The following is a 23349-nucleotide window of genomic DNA, read 5'->3' on the forward strand; positions in this document are numbered from 1 at the left end:
AATGTTAACACCTGTTTTATAGAACTAAAAACAGATCAAATGTTAAAAGTGCTACGTGTAAAAATCATAATGCCTGGCAAAGAACAAGTCCTCTCAGATTCTTGTATTCATCACTAACTATACGTACTCGAATGAACATCATCTCCTCAGTTTGAATGGTGAAATTTTTAAAAACTGAGACTTGTTGACTCACTACAATTTCATTTCCTAACCATAGAGCAATCAGGAAAGAGACTCGGTTTACCTTTAGAACTGTCTCTCAGTCCTGTGTCTTTGCTGGTATGTCTCTGATGACTGTTGAATCCCATTGGCTTGTCCTTCAGAAGACTAGTGCTTAGGGGCCTGAGGAGGGATGTTCTTACTCTTGTATAAATATAGTACTGTCTTAAGGAGATACTTATTTCACAAGGTCACTTCTTTTAGTTATCTTTCTGAGCATAACAAAGACTTATTAAAACAACTGCTCATCATCATTTTCTCCCTTCTAACTTTTTTCCACTTCACCACCTTTTGTCTTAGTTTATTATCTTGTTACAGTCCTCAGATTAGTCAGCCATTTGAAGTTAGCATTATGTAGTTAACCTACTGATCCCAGAATGTTCTAGGTGAAAGGCCTAGTATGTACACTCCCTCCCTCATTCTCTTCTCTCCGTGCCCCTTCTGTTACCTTGCAGTTACAACTTAAAGAAGAGCAAGTTATAATTCCTCTTCAAAGCCCATTGAACAAGATGCTTACATTGTATCCTGGCTGAAATCCACTGTTCTGTTTTATAAGCCTAACCTTTGCAACCCAACTAGAAATCATCATGATCCTTCCTTGGGACTGCAGTACACATCTCTGCTGTGTCCACTAAATTGCCTCTGTATGTTTAACAGAGAAAAGATATAGTATCAAGTAAGAATTGTTTGCATTAAGGTCTAGTCTGCATGTACTAAAGTTTGGTAATGATGTGTTCTTGAATCTTGCTTCTCTCTAGCCTGCTCTGCTACAAGCTATTATAGAAGGAGTGCTGTCTCCACCATAAATAAACATTGAGTGACAAAGTAATTCCTTACCCAAACTGTAGTCTCTCCCAACTTCATATCCTATCAGAATCAACTCCAATACTCTCCTTGCACCCGAGAGCCTGCATTTCTAAATAACAATGTATAGTCAGACCCCAAAAGGTTTCATGGAAAAGACAACAAAATTATTACCCATAACCTCCACAGTAATAAGCCTAGGAAGTCAAACCATAATTTCTGTAAGAATCATCCAAAGAAGATAAAAACTTAACCCAGATGAGTAAGTTACAGCTTCCTTGTTTGTTGTCTGTGCCCTGCCTTTATCCCTGGACCAATCAGATAAAACTAAATATGATCCTCAGCCAGTCACATGAGATATCTCACCTCTATCTCCAGCATCTCTGGGCCAAAATACATAGTTAGAGCATATGCGGATTTATCGTGTCTCTAATCATCCGCCTACCCATTAATCAATTGCATTAAGTACTATTTACCTGAAGATTTTAGTCTTTCATACAGAAAAGGGATGGTAGCTTTCTATTTCAGTTATCGACTCCTAATAAATACCTCTGTTGATTCTCACTTGAGAAGGTTTTATTATCTGGGGGTTTCTTTGGGATACTTTCTTCATTTCTCTTTGTTGTTGCCTATAACTTTTCACCAAGGGTAGCATGCAAGGAAACATCCCATGCTGTGCTGCTTATGACTTCTGGAGTTCATACCAATATCAACACCAGCGATGGCTTCTGCTGTCTCCCTGAAGTCCCTCAGATACTTATTGTCACTTTGGTGTCTTGGTTTAGGGTCCATTGGCTTGATGTCCCTAGCTCATTATTTGTATACCTCCTTCTGTTTTCTTTTGTGCTTATATTTGTGTTTTGTCCAAAAGTGTTCTTAGGAGTAAGGAGCACAACCATAGGATAGAATCCAGGTCCTGTAAGCCTGCTGATTTAACTGGTCTCAAGACTGATGATTGCTTAGTTCTTCACCGACCTGTATACATCTGTACAAGCATTACTGTGGCTCACCAATGAAAGAGAAGGATATTACTTATGTTCATTTCCAAATTTTCCCTTAGCTTATCTTTGATCAAGACAAATGTTTTCTTTGTTTTCTGCACAGCAGGCAGAGTACATGACCTGCATCCTTTGGCAGCTGACTATTTGGGGGCCTGGTACTTGGAGTTTCTACAGAAGCATCTCACTTGAGCGATCATGATCTGGTTTCTTAACTGATGTGTCCATGCATTTCCATCTCAACCCTAATTCTCCAGTATAGCATCCTAAATAGCAGGAGGCTCCAAAAAGAAAGTGAGAGTCTCAGAGTTCTCTCAGAGGAACATGTGGCTGAAAGTATTGCTGCTCATCTGAGAAGACTGAAGACAAAGAGAGTAACGTTTTCCAAACCCAATATGGACAATGTCCTATTGCTATATAGAGGAAGGACATCAATTGTAACTCTCATTTAAAACAATCCTTTAACCAACAAGCTAAGGCACAATCTGACACATTGTTTAGCAAATAAAATGCAGTTTCCTAGCTGTCCCTTGCCTTCCTTATGTTTCACGGGCTTCCTAAGACTTGGTTCTTCCTTCTTCATTTTTACCCCTCCAGCCTTGTCATCTCCTCACTCTCTTTCTCTTTATATAGACTTTCCCCAGATGATTTTAGGAGTAATTTGTCAAATACCAATTGTCTTCAAGACCCATTTCCATATACTAAGTGATACAGCCAGCTCTAGAATTATACCCCAAATATAAGCAAAACTAAAAACTATAGTTAGAGACTTTTCAGAACACAGAAAATACCATCAAGCATACATATAAAAATTTGAAATTACTTGTGATGACAACTTGGAAAAAATGTTAATTAGACCTAAGTTCCAAACCCTAAGTCCTAAGCAGAAATTTTGATTAGATTGTTCCTATAAGGACCTTTCAAATTTGTCTTTTCACAGTAATGATGTGGCATGAAAAGAGTAAAAAATTGGGGGGGGGGTAAAAGTCCCTACCTGTTGATAAAGTAGGAGGGGTTATCAATCATGCATTTAGGAAAATAAACTATAGGGCATTTTCAGGATTTTTAAAAATTCCTTTTTGCAACATTTGGGAGTTAAAGAAGGTAATAACAACCTTCCTAATTTTGTCAGTGAAGTAACACATGAAATTGAAGAGAGAGACATTTTGAGACAAAAATTAGAAGGGGAAAATGGCGTTGAATGATTCCTGTGTGACATTTAGGAAAGACTTTTGAAGAAAAATAAGTCAAGGATCAAAATAAACTTAAAGTACAGCATCTCAAACAGATACCATTCTGATGACCATTTTCTGACAAGGACACTTGTTCTCAGTAACAGAAGAGACACTGGAAACAAAAAAAATGATTCCATCTTACAAAAGAAATGCCAAATCCAAGAAAAATCTCTCAATTTGACCTTTGAGAGCACTCTGACAAGGGAGAAAATCATTCAACACCCTGCTTTAAACACCCAAGATGAATACACAGTAATCTAGATGACCAGCTTCCTGGCAGGACAACAGCAACTCTCTCTCTATTAACCTCTTCTACGTTTGCCCTATCTCTTCCTGAAAGTAAACAAACTGTATCAGTGGTGATTGTGAACTGTAATCCTCACAAAGCCTTTCTGCTCTGAGATCATAGCCTGTTTATTTAAAATGAGAAGACATTTCAGATGAAGTTATAACAATACATTCAAAACAGCTGTTCCTTGAGGCTCCAGAGGAGAGGACTCTTCTATGCCTAGTCACGATGAGTCTCTTAGGGTACTTTATTCCCGTTACATTTCAGGTACCTTGGATAAACACTTAGGTGCCTGGACTGTTTTCCAGTGGGTGCTAGAACAAATTGCCGCAGACGTAATGGCTTAACAGAATACACATCAGGTGTTCTACAGTTTCAGTCCTAGAGTACAAAATGCATCTCATTGGGCTGAAATTGAGGTGTCACTGGAGCAGTAATTCTATAGACTCAACAGGGTTGGTGGGGGTACAGAGCTTGCACTTTCAAGTTTTGCCTTAATGTTCCCATTTGTTGTATCACAGTCCCTTACTCAACCTTCAGAATGACCAGTGAAGTTTCTTGAAATGCCTACCTGTGACTTTCTTCTTCTCTTAAGAACTGTGTGATTACATTGACTCTCCAGCACCTCTACCACTGATAATCTTGAATAATTATCTTCTTCTCTTGGTCAGCTGATCATCAACCTTAAGACTACCTCCAAACTGGAGGCCACCCTGCTGAAGATTATAACATATTCACAACCCTAGAGAGTAGAATGTGATCATTTTGAATGGTTACTATTAATCTGTTATCCCAAACTTATTTTTATATCTTACAGGCTAAAATTTCTGTTACACAAAATACCTGGAATAGAATCTATTAAAATCCAAGTAGATTCTACCAAATACGTCTCAAAAATTCTCCTAACATACTTTGAAGCCAGAATCAAAGCATAAAGTTCATTATATGATAAAAGTTTTATGTGAAAAGGAATTTACTTATCCTGTGCTAGTTGTTATAAATGTTCCCATGCAGCCAAAAAGAAAGCTAACAAGTAAGCTACTGATATTCTTCATCAATATATTGGAGCCATTAACATCATACCATCCCTTTCCTATAATACCTAGCTCAAATAACATCCTCAGTTTCCAAATGAAACTACTTGCCATACTATAGCAGCTCTTTGCTCTGCTCTCTTTCAGGGGTCTGAAATAGGTAAAGTTGTCACCTTCCTCTGTTGGAGATAGCAATACACTTACCGGAACAGTAAAATCTTAGTTGTTTGCTAAAACCTTCCTCTCATTTTTCTGAAATTCTCAAATAAGCATTCAAATATATAAACCTCCCTCTTATCCCATTCCTTTACAGTGTGGAGATGATATTCTACTTTGTCCAGAGGGCAGTGAAACCAGTTAAAAGTTTTGCTTTAGCAGAATAAGACACAGCATCTCAAAAGACAAATTATAACTGTGACAAGTCAGCCCATCACGTAGAGTGCACCTTGTTGATAGAGGGGAAGATACTCCCTGATAAAGATTATGCAAACTTATCTCCCTAACAAATGACAATTTTAAGCATCATTAGGTTTTATTGGGTGCAGAGTTTTTCTGTAAGTGCATTGTTATGAATTGACTCTAACTTCAGTAAGAAATCCTCTGAGTGTCAACCACAAACACATTTCCTGAGACCAAAAGAAGGTTCTTTGTTTATTTCCGTTTGTATTGCTTCTGCTTTTGCCTTTGGTCTAGCATTCAAACCAAGCGTCTTATGAACACTAGGGTCTAACATATGGTTATATCTTCAGACCATGTTGGCTTCTTAAAGCTGTATTGATTGCGTATGCTTGACTACAAAAGATTCCTTTAAGTATCTGTGCACAAGTGATCTAGACAATGTGAGTTTTAAATTCAGTTTCAGGAAAAACATAAAAAAGAAAAAAAAACATTGCTTTCTGTAATCTTACCTTTGCCCCAATTATAAAGGTTTAACCCTTACCTTGGGGCAATAGCATCTATAGGTGCTAAACTTCACAATGTTTCTGGACTGTTCCCCAGCACCCTGCTTTGACATCATAGCTCCTGTCTACACATACAATGCAGAAACTTTTAAAAGAAAATAATAATAATAATAATAATAATAATAATAATAATAATTTTAGCCAACCATTCATAAGACACTGATTTTTTTCTCTTTCTAACATTAATATTACTATTTGCTCTAAGAGATGCCTAGATCCTGCTGCCCTCCTGCTTTTCCTAGAAAAAAGGGACACTCTTCAATGATCTTTCCTAGATTGAAGAACTTTCTATATTCACACTGAATGGTGATTCCCATTTCAAGTCTTAACCTAGCATTGCTTAATAATAGCTATTGTTTGGTTTTTATTATTTATTTTGTTTATTTGTCTGTTAGCCTTGTCTCAAACTAGAGTTATCTGGGAAGAGGAACATCAATTGAGAAAATGCCTCCCTTCAGACTGTCTGTAGACAAGTCTGTAAAAATTTTTCTTCTTCAGTTTTTGCAGTGAGGAACAGCTCATTGTGGGCAGTGCCACTGCTCAGTAGGTGGTCCTAGGTGGTATAAGAATACATTGTGAGCATGTCACGGGGATCAAGGCATTTAGCAGTGTTCCTCCATGGCTTCTGCTCGAGTTCTTGCTCTCATTTCCCTCAATGATGAATTATGATCTGAGACTTTTCAGATGAAACAACCACTTCCTTCCCCAAGTTTCTTTTGGTCACAAATTTATCACAGCAATAGAAAAGTATCCAGGACAGAAAAAGTCATATTTCAAGCAAAATATACGGATGCCTCAGAAAATAGTTTTTATCCAGTAACTTTGACCAAAAGCCCTAATTTCTGGTTGATTGAGTCTATTCATTTATTTGGTTCTTTTTGTTTTCTCTTTAAGCTTTGCTTTATGCTTCCTATAGAATGTTGTTATGAACAGTATATATCTCTTCATAATGTGTTATGGCATTAAATATTCATTCTTTAATCATTCCTAGATTGCCCCATAAAGTAGCTACTACCTTCTACCTTGGAGATTCCTCTATAACTAACATATAACCAAGTCCTTTGATAAAGGTATGAGAAATATTAGTCTCATCAGAAGACATCACAGCGATTAATAGTTGACTCCATATTTACCTCAACAATAAAGCCTGTCTTAAAATTATTATCTCCTGTTTATCATAACCAATGTAATTCTAAATACTATCCATAATACTTACTGTAGAATGGCTCAATTACTTGATATATGGGGGAGAGTAATAGAAATTAAAATATGAGCCCTAGTTACTATAATACAGTGTTGCCAATGATATCAAAAGTGATGCCACCATGTCTCTCAAATTGCCCACTTTTAGCTGTTATTTTTGTTATGACAGCAGTGTCAAGTCCTGTTCAGCTAAAAATAATTCCTACAGCACTTTCAGAGTAATAGTCTAGGACATTCTTCACACAAATCCCAAATCTGCAAATAATTAAGTCAAGAAATTCTGACTTAGACGTGAGTTCTAACATAGCCAGCCTTTCATCTCAGAGCTACTACCTGAGAACACTACTAATTCCACTTCTGTGTTAACTATCAGAACAGTGGTGCAAGCAGTAAGAATTGTACACACACACACACACACACACACACACACACACACACACACACACTGCTAGTGGGCCATTCCACTAGACAAAAGAACTGGTATGGTTGAGTGAGCTCAGACTCCCTGGAATCTCAGAGACTTGAGATTGTCAGGAGTCAACCTGCTCCCCCCTCCCATTTCCGCACCTGCTCTGGGACACATAACCATGACACCACACTGAGAGGACCATGGGCAATCAGTCACATAAGGAAATACCTGGTGTTCTTCCCCCAAGTAAATAGAACATCACTAACATCTCAAACTGAGCCAATAGGAAACATTTACCTTTAAATCCCACCCTACTCCTCAATGTTTATATAGTCCCTGTCTACACAAAATAAAGCACATAAGTTATCTTACCAAGGATCATCTGAGAGTGGCCACTTTTCAGTGCAATGTAATACTTGGGGAAGAGTTCTTTCTCCAGAAGCACTCATCACTGGATATTGGACCTCCCTAGCTATCCAGCACCTCATGGCACTGCCATGGTAGCTGATGAGAAACCCAAGATCTGCCCTGCTCAGATCTTCCAAACACCCTCACTTCTCTTGTAAGAGCTATAACACACTCAACATTCCCGGCTAGAGCAGAATTCCATTGAACCTATTCTTCCTGACTCCATTTCACCTTTCAGATAGACATCAGACAACACACACACACACACACACACACACACACACACACACACACAGAGAGAGAGAGAGAGAGAGAGAGAGAGAGAGAGAGAGAGAGAGAGAGAGCTGTAAAAAAGGTACTACTAATTTAAATAGAAGTTGACATAAAGGAGGTCTATCAGTCTCAAGTCACTGGAGGAATCAGTGAACAAGCTAATTTTCAAGATTCTCAGTGATTATCTCTGGTGACATCCATGTCATTGCTAATACTTCCTGCTCTATATGACTCAATGAAACAAGAAAGACAGAAAAGACTATATTTTATACTTGATAGAAAACTACCTGAATTGCGAAGGTGATCCTCTTACTAACTCTTTGGGATTTGTTCTCATGACCTGACTTGAGGGTTTCTCGTTCATTGATAAGTTTCCTGGCTACAAATCATCTTAGAAGGACTAACATTCCTTGGTTTTGCTTTCATGTAGACGGTCAGTTGCAACCTACCTAGGAACTCAGATGTTTCAGTGTATCATTTCTCTCATCATTTGATAGCCATAATAATACAATAGCAAAAAGGCTAAGATATTAGGAGACAAGAAGAACTGGGCAATCTCTGATGAGTGAGGTCTTGATCTTTAGTCCCCTAGGAATCGGCAAACCACCTACAAGTAACAGAATAACCAAAAAGTGGGAATAAAAGAATCCATAAGTAGGAAATAGCAATAGGTACAATAGAATCCCAGATCATAAACTCTTCGTCAAACTTTATTCAACTTTCCTTACTTTCTTACTTCCAAAACTAGACAGACAAAGCCATACAGGATCCCATTAACATAAGATTCTTCACTTTAACTTAACCTACTATTAATGTTTCATCATGCCAACAGTATCTAATCACAGTAGATGAAATCTAGAGTCTTTGCTGGTTTTTTCCTTCAGTTTTCTCAGTTTTTGCCCGCCTTCAAGCCCCTGAAAAAAAAAATGTTCCTAGTGATAGCTGTAACAAGCACTGAATAAATGTGTTAATTTGGATAATATTAACTCCTTTTCACATATTTACTTCCTGTCTACAAGCAACTAAACATGTTAAATACTAGCAAGTCTTTTGGTAATGTAGAAAATGCACAACTTAGTAATTACTAGTTCTGCCATTCATTACAGATTGAATCTTGGAAAGTTAATTAATACCTCTAATTCTTTGTACTCTTCTGAGAAATGATGGTAATGCAATTACCCGTATCAATAAAGTATAATGACTAAGTGTGATATATATGGACATATTTGTTCTATTGTCTGGTGCATACGTGGCCAATAAGGATCGATGCTGCTGCTCCTGCTGGTGGTGGTGGTGACAGTGAAGTTTCTTATGTTTTAAATTTTGGATGATAACTGTATCCTGCAATTTTCTACATCATATGCCCACAGGCAACATTCCATCAAGCACTTTTAAAATAAATGTTGCAAAATCTAGTCATGATATCATATTTCTCCTTAAAACTTCCTCAATACTGTGAGCTTAGAGGCATTGCAGGTGTGGCTGCTGGGTTACATGTGCATCAGTAAATGGCAGAGAGGAGAGAGACTCTGACCTGTGAATGATTAGTAGCCCAACATTCCTGGAAAAAAGTAAGTCTGAGACAACCACCAGCCTAGCTAGCCTGAAATGACCACCAGTCCAGCTCTATAATACACAGGTAGGACCAAGCATTCCTGAGACCACTCTGAGTACTGGAGTTACTATAGGGAGCGAGTAAGTGGTAGAGAAACGAGAAGAAAAAGATGAACAAAAGAATGTGGGCACAGTGAAGAGAGGCAGAACTGGGGATTTAAGGGTAGTGAGTACCTGGTTGATGCCACCTGGGACCAATATGGAGTCCAGGCCTGTGCTGTCACTAGGGGTCATGTTTGGATTCTTGGCCCTGCAGCATTAGAAATCTGTTACCACCAAAGGTTAGGCAGATGTCCCATTCTAGGTTATCCCTATGGCAAATATTAATGTCTGAGAACTATCCAGAGCTGGCCACACTCCTCACATGGGCATCATGGAGAGCTGGCCCTAATCTCTAGCCAACTGAAGTATTCAGGTGAGAGGCATAGCAGATTGCAGGAGTTGTGGGTGAGCAATCCCCAAGAATATTATCATGGGAGAGCTGACCCTGCCACTCAGCTCCTGTGTGGTGACCTGGCTGGCCAGCTCAGATACATCTTGGGCCCATATTCAGGGCTATGAATTGGCCCACCCTCAACATCTACTCCATGGATAAACTGCTGGAACAAGTGAAGGAGCCAGTCCTACTGATGCAAAACTATTAGATATCCATGACACAAGGATACAACAGGATATTCAAGAGGAGCTCTGGAGAGGTTCCAGTATTGGTGAAGTAGCAGAAACCAGAGGCCTCAGAACAGATCAATGGGTCATTACAATGATCATTTGAAAGCAAAGAAATGTCAAGAGTCACACTGTGACCAACTATAGCTTTCACAATAAAACAATTTCCCCCATTGTTAATATGGTAAGACTATTGGTGAAGACACCACTCATCTTGGTTACCAGATACAGAGAAATCAAGCCAAAATTGAGCTTGAAATCTTCGACCTCATAGATAGCTTTAACATCACCAAAAGATGCTATAAAGGTATGAACAGTCTTAGTCATCTGTGAACCTTATGAACTGTAATACTAATCTGCTGGGCAGAGTGCTACTCAAAGATATAATAGTGGCACAACTGGTAAGAAAACAACCCAAATCCATGCCTGAAGTTCTAGGTACATTGGAGAAGAGGTTGTATAAAGGATATAAGAGACAAAAGACAGGGAGAAAGTCTATAAAATTCTGTCTTTGGGGCATGAAAACAACCATTCAAATTATAAACACACAACTATGGGTTGCCTATACCATCTCTGTACAAATTTGGTTCTATTGACAATCAGTTATGGATAAGGGAGGGACTCATAGGACCCTATCATTCTCTGATGAAAAATTGGCCTTTAATTGATTCTAGGAGAAGGAAATTCATTGTCTTCAGTTATGTACCCACTGATGAGCCTACTGGGCTCCACTGGATTGTTTTGAACTCATAGTCACACAGAGTCATTGAGTAAGTGCAGCGGCTCAGGAAATGAAAGAAAAGAATCTTGAGTGTAGCAGGGACTGGGGAGGGTGTTCCGAGCATGGAAGATAAGATAGATAAGAGAGTAGGGATTGAGAGTAATTAGAATTAATTATATGAATGTATAACATTGTCAAAACTTAATTTAATAATATGCACCATCCTTATCTTTTGTAAGTTTTTACTATATTTTTATTAATTTAATTCCAAATGTATGATCTATTTAGTATTTACAATTTAGTTTTTGTACAGTAAAGAGAATTATAGTAAAGTGCTATCATGAGAAATACCCATATGGTTCACCTACTCAATGTTACAAATATCTTTTAAATATTTTCAAAATATTTTCCAGTTTCCTGAGAAATCGTTATGGGGTCTTCTCTATCCAATTTGATTGTAAAGTTCAGTTTATATGCTGAGAATTGTTGATGGGTAGTTACCAGTAAACTGAAAAGGTTTTTTAGAGGCTGCATATTTACGAAAACTCCTTCCCTCTCATCCATCATCCTCTGAGCACATCCTGACCACTGTCACCATCATCAGTTTTGAGCAATTGATTTTTAGGTGCAGATATTTGTGGAGAGTGGGTAAAGGAAGGTTGTTTGAACATTCCTGATTTTATGGGTCAATAACTCACCTCAATGAAAAGTCTTAATTTCACGGAGGTAAGTAAACTATACTTCTAAAATGATAAAGAGAAAGCATTTTATATTCATTATATATAGTTAAATAATTAGATGCTCTTTTCTTTTATTTCATCTTGACACACTTTCTTTTTAAACTATACTACACACACAGCAAATCAAATTTTTCGAAGCCTTATAAACAAAGTAGAAATTGGCACTCAACCATGAGTTACTACTCAAAAGTCTTAAACTCCATCATCTTTAGTATAACTCTTCATAGGGAATAACAACAGCTAAATAAAATTTAAAAATTTATGATATAGGTATTTTTCACCTAGAATATAGAAGAATAAAAAACAGAAAAGGATGCGCAAGAAGTATGTAACATCCTATTAGTTCAGCATTTTTATTAGAAATATTTTAGTCAACTTTAATATAACTAGATATGTCTCATTTTCATCTGCAAAACAATAAAATTTGCTTTCAGATGATGCATTTGCTCTCAGCAAACTGTAGGAAATATAACATGAAGTTATTCATGGAAATATGTCCAAAACCCAATGAAATCTAAATTAAATTTTCTGTATATTGGCTTAGGGCTTGATTATGTTCTTTAAGTGAAAAACATCAACTGTTCTGTTAAATACTTTACTTTTACAGGAAGATATGACTGAAGATGTAATTGCAGAACAAAAAAAAATAATTTAGTCTTGCTTTCTGCCACTAAACTGGTCTATAAATCCTTAGAAGCAATGGAAAATATCAAATGTCAAATCTTTCAATTTAGAAATTCCATTTTTCTTGGCTGATTCACAGTCTCAAGTAAGTTCTGCAAAAGAAATAGGGTCTATCATACATTAAAATATATTAAAGTTGTACCCACAGCTTTTTACACAATGTTTCTGTTTTCAATGATTAGATTATATAATTACATGTGCATATGTATTTATTTTATATCCCTATACATTAATTATTCTCAAACAATAAAAATAAACATCCCTTTTAGAAAATACAGTCATACATAATTAGTGGAAGAAGTATTTAGTAAATACATGTAAAGTATTAGTAATAAAAGAAAGTTGAAACAGTACACTGACTGCTCTAAATTCTCCTCAGCTGCCCTCTCCTGCTGTCTATTTATATAATTTATATATAATTTAAATTGTTTCAAAATTACAAAAAATATTAAAACTCACATATCTAAACTGCCATCAAGAAGTTACTCATATATTACCAATATGGTCATATATTTGAGCTGGCTATGAGGTCCCTTTTTTTATCTTAATATGCGTTTGGCATATTTTTACCACAACACTTTTATCAGAAGTAATCTTGGCATTATAATAACTTAAGTAACTAAATCTTTCTCCAGTGTTAAAATATTTTATAATCTAAATTTCAACTCTATTCAAACCCAAACAAATCTCATCTAGTTACTTAGAACTTGACTACAGTGGCTATCAAGTAATGACATATTGCCCAACACTGGGCTTCTCTTGTTTTTAATCTGGGTCATTCTTGGCAGATCTGGAGGAAAAATTAACTCATCTACAGTTATCCCTGCAAAGGTCACTACTTGACTCTCTCTTAATTCAATCAACCTTTAAGTTGGTCAACTCCATCTCCTGAGCTCTCCTCATCACTGCAGCCCCTCCTGTCTTAGAATGAGTCATCTTACATAAACTGTAACTAGAGTGGACTTCTGGGATGTCTTCCTGGTTTTGTGTGCATCTACTTAGTAACTGATTTGAACTGAGTCAAAAGGAGGCTGAGTTTTCATGAGCACAAACTAGAGTAGCATCCAAGCATATTCACAACAGTTTTAATATAATTTATTACAGTCCCTTTTCCTATCTTGCCCCTTCATTTTTACACACACACACACACACACACACACACACACATTCATTCACACAACAAAATCCATTTCACAACTGTTGAAAGCCATTTCATAAAAGTGACATTAATTCTAACTAAAAATTCAATGTGATACAATAAATATTCAATAAATAAAACATAATTAATGTTGAATATTAAATGTTGAAGATAATGGTTTTAACTTCATTAAAGTTTATTGATCAGAAAGTTAAAAAGTATAGAAGTTCTTAGATCATCTCATATCACAAACATTTCAGATATATTTATAACTTAAATAACATTTTAGAAAAATTACAGAAATATCAAAAGAAACTTTTAACATAACATTTTTAGCAGTTTGTGATAAAAAATAAATCTTCCCTAAGAACTCAGCAAAAACTAATTAGAAAAACAACATAGGCCATCCAAATTAGAAAAAATTTCTATAGCAGTGCTTTCCAATTTTCAAACATAATTAAAATTTCAATAGCCATACACTGTAATATAGTAACTACTAGCAGCATGTAGCTATTGGACACTTAAAATTTAGTTATTATGATTGTAGAATGGTTTTTAAATTTTATTTAATTTAAATGAGATCCGAATAATACTCAAATTTCATAACCCTTTATAGCTAATAGTTGTTTATTTGGATAGACATATCTAGAGAATCAAATAAAATAATATAAAAAAAGTAAAAATTTAAATCATGAAGCTAAGAACATAGTTGAGGTATGCTTATTAATTGAAACATATCTTTAAACATGAATTATTCTCAAACTAAAAAAACACAAAGATCTCTTTTAGAAAAATATAGTCATAGATAACTACTAGAAGAAGTATTTAGTAATTATGTGAAAAACAGTAATAAGATAAAGTTGAAGCAATACACTGACTACTCTAAATTCTCAGCTGTCCTCTCCTTTCATCAACTATTTTTACTAGATTTGAATTTACTTATCTTACTAATTTCTTATTGACATCTTTCTATTTCTGAATAAATTGCTTTGCCAGCAAAACTACAAATCTGAATAAAATTAGCAGTGTCTAGTATGAGCCAAAGAACACACTGTAGAAGCCACACCTCTACAAAGACAGTAGACACGCTGCTCAGTGTGTTCTTGCCTCCTTGCCTTCAATGCAGTCTGGCTACCCTCTCTGTGTCCTTTACCAGCTCTCTTCCCTTTCTTCCACGTTAGCTAATCACAATCTCTCCACTCCCTCCAATATCCAACGTTACTCTCATCTAACTGGATGTTAGATGGAGCTGAAGCTCTCCTACTTCACCAAGAAACTAAAGACCACCTGAGAACTCTCAGAATCTCCACTTAGTACAGCTTACACGTTAACTGCCTGTCTGCTCATTCCTTAGGTTTCTCTCACTTTTACTATGAATGCAGTGTTCCCACTGTGAGCCAACTATGTTGACTCTATTCACATGCTAGATTTGGCACTCTGTTTTCTATCTTGTGTTTTCTTTTCCTCATCTGTGCTTTAAAGATATATACTTGGAGACTGGGAAAATGACTAAGTGGTTAAAAGCACTTGCTGCTCTTCAAGAGGACCTACTTTTGGTTCCAGGCATCACTACAGCAGCTTACAATATCCTATAACTCCAAATTCAAGGGATAGTGGGCTCTCCTCTATCCTCCACAGGCACCAGGCATGTATGTGGTACACAAACATAGATGTAGGGACACACACATGCAAACGTCATGCACACACATATACACACACATGCACACACACATGTACAAACACACAATAAGTAAGCCTTTAAACATGCTGAATTATAGAGTATCTTATATAGAAAATATAGTAAATTTGCAAGTAGTTTCATAATGCCAGCTCTGCTACTTGCTGTTCGTATATCATATTTATACTCATTCATGTCTCCCTTCCTGTATGTTTAAAAGTAGAATAGCAAACAACAAAGACAGATTTCCTCCATCTTATAGTTAGGTTGAAACAATTAAAACTTTTCCACAAGGCATTTTGCAGAATACACACCATATGATAATCTCCTAGAAATATTACCAATCATTTTTATCTCTACAGCTAATTTGAAATTCTCCTTGGCCTCATGCTGCTTCCAACCTTTCCCATTCCTCCTGTTCCTTTCAGAGCAAAATGTGTTTCTGAACTAATTTTAGACTTACAGGAAAATTCAGAAGTTAGTGAACTCTCTATATAACCCTTTGCAATGTCCCCTAAATTTAACGCACTGTAGAACCAGAAAATAATTGGTGCGAAACTATGAAATGAAAGGCATTTCAAATTTCACCAGCTTGTATTCATCTTGTTTTCTCTTCCAGGGTACAGTCTAGGTTCCTGCATTGCAATGAATCACCATCTCTCTGTAGTTCTCTGTGCTTGGTATCAGTTCCATTTACTGTGTATAATCTTAGTGCTTTTCAAGAGCTTTCATTAGTTACGTTGTTGAATGACCTTCAGTTGGGTTTGTTGCATATTTTTTTTCTATGACTGAAATTTGAAAACTTCTTAAGTTTTATCAGAAATCACACAGAAATGATATTGTGTCCTTCCAAGGGCATCATGTCAAGAGATTCATGATATCAATATGTCAGACAAGACTTTCAATAAGAATTATCTCTTCTCACCGGCTGCACTTCATCTCCTCGCCTTTGCTTTTTAATCCACTGTTCTCTGGCTTCATTGTCCATCAGTCCATTAAAACTACTCTTGTTAAGAACACCATTAACCCTCTAGTTATTCAATGTAAAAGGAACATCTTACCCTTTTAGTCTTGGACCATGTGTAGCCAGAGGGCTGCTAAGAACTCTCATACTTATCATGCCTCCTCTCGACTGCTGATGCAATGCCACATTTTCCTGGATGGTAACTTTTCTGACTGCTTCCCTTAGTGCTCTTGGCCTGGCCTCATTTTTCATCACTTTCTCTACATATGATACTGATTCATTCTATCAGTCTACTTTTCATGGGGAACAGAATCATCTACATTGCTAGCTTATTTGCCATTTGCACACACATGTATTTTGCACATCAATATTGTTAACACATTTTTATTACTCTTCAATTCATACACACAACTGTATTTAAACAATGTAATGGGGCCATCTTACAGGAATCATAAACTGAGTCTGCTCCCCAAACAAGACTGCAAATATCACTAAAATGGCTTGATTTAGACATATACTAAGTTACTACCTCTGCTCTTTGGAGTATAATTTTATCAATCAAATAATATTCTGTTGGATTTCGTAGTAGATACATCATATAATTGGCATAAATTGAACAAATGACAAAAGAAAAAAATCCCTATTTTTATTTTTAATTAAGTGTTTTAAAATGTAGAAAAATGTTGACTTTGTAGTCCTGGCTGGCCTGTAACTAGCTATGTAGACTAAGGACTTAGAAAGTTTACATAAATTTAGTTTTTGTGTATATGTGTGAGTATATGAATGTGTATATGTATCTGTGTGTACATGTGTGTATGTGCATATGTGCACATGTGTGTGTGTTTGTGTGTGTGTGTGATATAAGTGTAGGCATGCATCTGGAGATGTTAGTAGAACATTTAGGGATCAGTTTTCTCTTTCTACCTATATGTGGGTCCCAGGGATTGAATCCAGGTCATCAGGGCTACTTGACAAGATCTTTACTAGCTGAGCCATCTCACCAATCCTCTATTTTTTTAGTATAACCATACTGATATAATTGATTTTTACAGTTCTGTGGTTTACCTACAAGGAAAATTTAGGATTCATTATACAAAATAACCAATAAAAATACAAAACATTATTGTTAAATTTGACCCATCACCCAATCTGATATATTTCGGACCTAAATGCAGGGATGCAACTGGTTGTTAAATTGACATACACTGAGCAAGTATTTGCTGTGTAATACTTGAAAAATCCTAGAGATATAATAGTGAGGTAACTGACAGTTGGCTCTCTTATTTTCTCTCCTTGTCACCTGGTATTGTCATTTTATCTGAGTTCCTAGACATCACTTACTGCAATGCTATCCAACCACAAATATAATAGAGTCCACATTTCAATTTTTAGCAACCATAGCAAACAAGTAAACTTAATTTTAGAAATATATTAGCTTCATAAATACAAAATATTATCATTTCACCATGTAATCTATATAAACTTAACAAGATCATATACATTGCTTTCCATTGTAAGTCTTTGACACCAATGCATGCTGAACAATGACCACATGTCAAATAGAAGTCACAAGCCAAGGCTCTGAAATCTTCTAAAGTCAGTGGCTCCTATGTAGTACATAAAATATGATGCTTTCCAGACAGGTGCTCCTGACAATGGCATCATGAGTGGAACTTACACCTTAACCCTCACCTCATTTTCATAGAAGAAAGATTCTTATATTTGCAGTCTCTAGGATAAAGGCTAAATTGTTAACTTAATGAACACAAGAGAGTAATAAGCTATCATGCTGAGTTTGTACTCCCACTTATCTACATTTTTGGCAAGCACCTCTCCTTTCTCTTCATCTAAAAGAATGGAGAAAAACAAAAAAACAAATAAATAAGCTGGAGGCCTACTACACACCACTGGAAACATCCATATTTGAGTGCCAATCCATTAACTGTAGCCTTCTGGTACAATTAATCAGCTAGTTACATGGCAGTCTCCTTCTGTCTTTATGCGCAGCTCACAGTTCTACACACTGTCCTGTTATGTGGTTGAGGAATCAAAAGCTTTAGTTCTTTATCCATGAAGACCTTCCTGAAAATCTCCTGAGAGTTGCAGTCTAACAGTGCCACCTATTAAGGAATCAATTCACAGAAAGTCCTCAAATGTGTCCATTATGTCATGTTTTACCATTCAATCCTCTAAGGACATGAGATAAACATGGGTTGTCATAGCAACATACAGTTTATTGAAAATAAGTCAAGACTTTCCAGGATAACCAGTATCAATGGATGGCAGATTTCTACACGATACATTTATACATATTTCTATCATCTATCTATCTATTTATCTATCTATCTATCTATCATCTATCTATCTATCTATCATCTATTTCTTGTGTGTGTGTGTGTGTGTGTGTGTGTGTGAGAGAGAGAGAGAGAGAGAGAGAGAGAGAGAGAGAGAGAGAGAGAGAGAAACAAAAGAACACTTCTTTATTTGGAGTGCATACCTCTATTCACTCAAAATATGGCATGTAAAATGCAAAATGTTATACAAAACAAAAGAAACATTATTTATATTAGAATATTTTCATTGTTTCTATCACTACAATTTCTTAAGTTGGGTAGCCATTGCTCCTCCCTTCTTTACTCACCTCTGGTTTCCCCAAAGCAGACAACTTAATGGTATTATTAACGAGAGGTTGATGCTATGTGTGTCTCATGTCTGCCTTAACACTGTGTCACAGGTTAACAATAATTAGTTTCACATGAATGTCACAAATGTGCATGAAGACAAAAGGATTCATAATCAATGATGAATAAAATAAAATCAAACATAGTCTCTTCCACAAGTTTGTTGATCTATATTCAAGGAAGTCATCATTGTCTAATTATGTTATTTCCCTCACTATCTATCCCTTCTTCTTGCCAAGTGTTATGAAGGAGACTTGGGAATAGAAAAGAGACTATGTCATATAAGAACAATGATATATGTCATGCCCTATGTAAAAGTGGCATCTGGGACTTTGGTTGTGACTTAAGCCCTCATGGTCTCCACTCTGTACTTATTAAGTCATAGCTGTCTCATGTGTCCCAAACACATGTAAGTCATTATGAAATAACATTTGCGACATCACTGGAAATATTTTATTATACAAACATTCCAAGAATATAAGCTGTTTTGTTATTTTCTTTACCCTTGTGATTAGCAACTAAGAAATATTTTTTACATCTTTCCGCTCTCATAGATTCTTAATGAAACCAATGGAGTTTCTTTCTTCTTAACCTGAACATTAGTAAAATTAAAAGATAGCCAAATTGGCAGATGTATGTGAGCCATGAAAAGTTTCTGACCTCAGATCTCTGGCCATGGCCGTCTTCCTCAGGAAAATGCCATATAAAGCACAGATCCTGGAGATGACATTTAAGGCAATTCTACACATTCATCAGCCTTTCACCCTTTATAATGTGATTCTCCAAATGAGAGCTTTTTAGAAGTACAAAAAAATAAGTGAGATACATTTTGGTTTATTACTGTTATTATATCTGACATGTGAAGACACCACTTTAAAATTTTAGTTTTAATTGATAATTTATAAATAAACATAAATGTTGATTTTTTTTCAGACCAGGGTCTAACCATGCATCCCAGGCTTGCCTGAACTCTTTATATAGACCAGGATAGAGATCAACCTGCCCCTGCCTTTCAGCTGCTGAAAATCACATATACTGTTATGATAATGACATATATTGGAAGCAAAGAATGCTTTATAAAGTTAAGAATGTACAAAAATATCTCCTAGTTATCAACTCATAGTAAACATAGTTTAATTCATGAAAATTAGACAAATCACTCTATAGTCAATCTCTGGTCAATTAAATATTTTTACAATCAATCAGTATACAGTTGAGTTGAACTAGCAGCTTGTGCTTTTCTTTACTCATGTTTAAACAGTCTATCCACCTAATGTTTTTATTTTTAACCTAGACTTATGTAACCAAGCATAACTTTACAACTAAGAAGATATTCACATGAAGCTTCTATTATATGAATTCAGTGAATGATGACTTCTGATTTTCTGAATCACGGATTAGTCACCCCATCAAAATTTAGAAGAGGCATTATATTTTTACTCTCATTTTATATAAATATTTTTCTATTAGCTTATTCTCAAGCACTTTGCTATGATATCCTAGATAATAATAACCAAGAATTAAAATCTATAGCACATGCCAAAAAGATGCATCACCCCATAAATCATATTTACTGCCATTTCTTAATGTGCTGTTTGAATTTCAGAAAATTCAATGACAGTTTATGAATATTGCAGGATCTCAAAAATAGCATGATTTTATGTGGAAGACTAAAGGGATATTGTCAATTTTAATGTGTACTGGGAGGTCACATGATATTCTTAAATTTAATGCTGAGGCAAATTCAGTTAACTCTGCTGAAATTTAAGGAGTCTTACACAACCAGTCTCTTGGCTAGCCAAGGGCAGATTAGGGATCAGGACTCTTGGGTATTTAAATACCCAAATTGTGCTTTTCTGCACTAAATAAAGCTGCTAGAAGGGATGTATCAAGAAATCAGAAAGAAGGATATAGGAACATAATAGTAGACAACAGCTACTACAGTCGAAAAGCTGAGATTAGATGTTAGAACTAGTCAACTATTAGTAATCATTCTTTCTATTTGGTCTTCTTCACTAAACTGAAGGATAACATTACCTGAAGGTCCAGATATAGTAAAATTTCCTTAGAACACTAGACGCTTCAGTTTCTTTATACTGTTGTATGAAGCTATTATAAAATAGATAGTTTAAATCATGGTCATTGGTTTCATAGTGTTCAGGAACCTGAAAGTCCAGAATTAGTGTATAGGATAGACATGGTCTGGTAAGGACCATCTTTCTGCTTCACAGATAGCTGCCATCTTGCTATATCAGAAAACTGAAAGCAAAGTTAAAGTGCATCCTTCCCTTTATATACAAGAACTAATCAGATCATAGATCCTCCACTCTTGTGACCTCCCCAAGTCAAATTGTTTCCTAAAGAACAAACCTCTTAACACAACCATACTAGAGATTATGGCAATACAGATCACCAGTGTTGCTACACTTTTGATTCAGGTCATCCCATCTGTAGACAGAAAATGCTTTTACAAGCAGTCCAGGAATCCTGACATAAGTCCCCAGATTGTGGGAAATCCTGTTCTAAACCAGGGTTAACTTTGGGAAGAAGGTGTGGTTCAAGGTTCCTGGCATGTTGTTTTGGACTGAGAGGGATGTATCAATCTATAGATGAGAATATTATTGAGGATCAGAATATACCAACATATATAAATTTCAGCCAACTAGAGTTTGCTTATTGTGAAGTATCAATACACACTATATAATCCTTACTCCTAGCACTCCAATGTCTTCAGAAAAAAATGATAGTAAGAAAAGTAAAACTGCTGATAAAACTACATACCCTCTCTAATATAAACAGGATTTGTTTGAGACATGGTATCACTATGTAGCCTTGCCTAATATGGAATTCACTATGTAAAACCAGGGTGGCCACAAGTTCATAGAGATCTACATGTCTCTCCCTCCATGTACTGGGATTAATGTCACATGTACCAGTACACATAGGTACTAAATAAAAATTCTTAAGATTGACTTATGAGGGCAGTAAATGAAAACTGATTGGTCCTTGAGGATACAGGCAGCTATAGCACAGTGGCAAGGTCTGGTCAAGGAGAGCATATGCTTCATAAAGTACCTCCCTTACAACATGACACCAAGAAAAATCTCAGGAAGCAGAAAACACAGAACCTATGAGGATGACTTAGTTATGTAAAAATACTTTTGCTGTATTTGTTAGTATGTCTTCAGTGTGCTAAACATGAAAGGTCGCTATAATCATAAGTGATTCACACAGCAGTGGGATCCTGAACTAAACAGTCACAACAACCAAAATTTCAATTATCCTGAAGATAGTGCAGTGTAGCCAGATTGAAAACAGACTTTAATAAAATTAACTGCTGAAGCTTATTTTTTTTTAGAAATAAAATCACAAGCTTTAATAGCTGCAAAGTAGTTTTCAACACATGTAATGATGATTTTTAAATCATTATTATTCATAAATATAAGCAGTACCAAAAATGGAAACTTAGAACACTGAGGAGATTATAATTACATTTAGTACATTGTATGTATGTAAGTTTTATGTTTAACAATTTAAGATGTCTTCTAAATACAAATATGAAGCATCACTGACGCTTCAGGAGAAAGTAAATTGATATCATCAGAGGTTTAACATCAAATCATGTGTATACTGGAATGATACAAGCAAGTAAAAAATGAAGTTAATCACTATAGGGCAATCTTTTTAAAGGTAAAGGACAACCTAAACACCAACTAAACATTATTGCATCTGGACAAACAATACATTCACCAAGTACCAAATACATAGAAACTTATCACTGTTACACTGGTAAGCTAGATAAATATCAAATCCAGTTCATAATGAATTGCTATCCAATGACATTAAGTATTTGTATCTTTAAGAGTCATTTACTTTCTTTGAAAATATTCCAAAGACGAAAGTTTATTGACCGATTTTGGTCTCAGGTGCTTTATAAGTTCTGGTCTCAGAATGTCATTTGGCACAAAAATACTTTCAGGAAAACAAACATGGAGAAGAAAATGGCATCTAAGTGTCAGAACTGCCTCTGTATAACTTCTGGGCATTAATTCAAATGACAGAGGTTTACACTGTTTTAAAGCAAACAGCAAAGTAAATGGTAAATGGTGTTTGTTTATTTGTTTGTTTGTTTGGTTTTTTAGCTTTGAAGCACATACACCTGCTCATCTCTGAAATGGATATATATAGCTACAGAGGGAATCCCAGAATTCTGGTTCAACATCTCAAATAGGTTACTAAGACAGATGAATGAGAGCATAGCCAAGAGAAGGAATTGACAAGGATACACCTGACAACTTTAACAAGTTCTGTTGCAGATCAGCTCATTTCATTTTTATCAGAAGTTTTACACAGCCACTTGCTAGCATAATAAAAACTTACACTGAAAGAAATTGAAGCCTAATTATCTATCACTGACATTCATAGACAATGAAATACAGATTGCGTGGAAGCCTCTTTCAAATTTTCTGGTCAAAATTCTGTCTTCTGAAAAAGAGAACTACCAGGGATAGCATCTAATAGATCAAACACTCATATACTCACTATATATGATTAAACAATGTATTAAACATTGAACTATCAAAAATAAGAAGAATTACAAGGAATTCAATTAGTCACAATTCCAAAGAGTGA

At 35.7% G+C, this 23349-nt stretch overlaps 1 protein-coding gene and 1 pseudogene across 4 annotated transcripts in view; one reads left to right on the forward strand and one right to left on the reverse strand.

Annotated features, from left to right (window-relative positions):
- Positions 1 to 23349, reverse strand: part of Grm8 (glutamate metabotropic receptor 8) — a 795023-nt gene that overhangs the window by 319313 nt on the left and 452361 nt on the right. The window lies entirely within an intron of this gene.
- LOC114617146 lies at positions 9289 to 9394 on the forward strand (annotated as a pseudogene).

Source organism: Grammomys surdaster, unplaced genomic scaffold (genome assembly GCF_004785775.1).
Source record: "Grammomys surdaster isolate TR1022 unplaced genomic scaffold, NIH_TR_1.0 134, whole genome shotgun sequence".
In the NCBI taxonomy this organism is placed as follows: Eukaryota; Metazoa; Chordata; class Mammalia; order Rodentia; family Muridae; genus Grammomys; species Grammomys surdaster.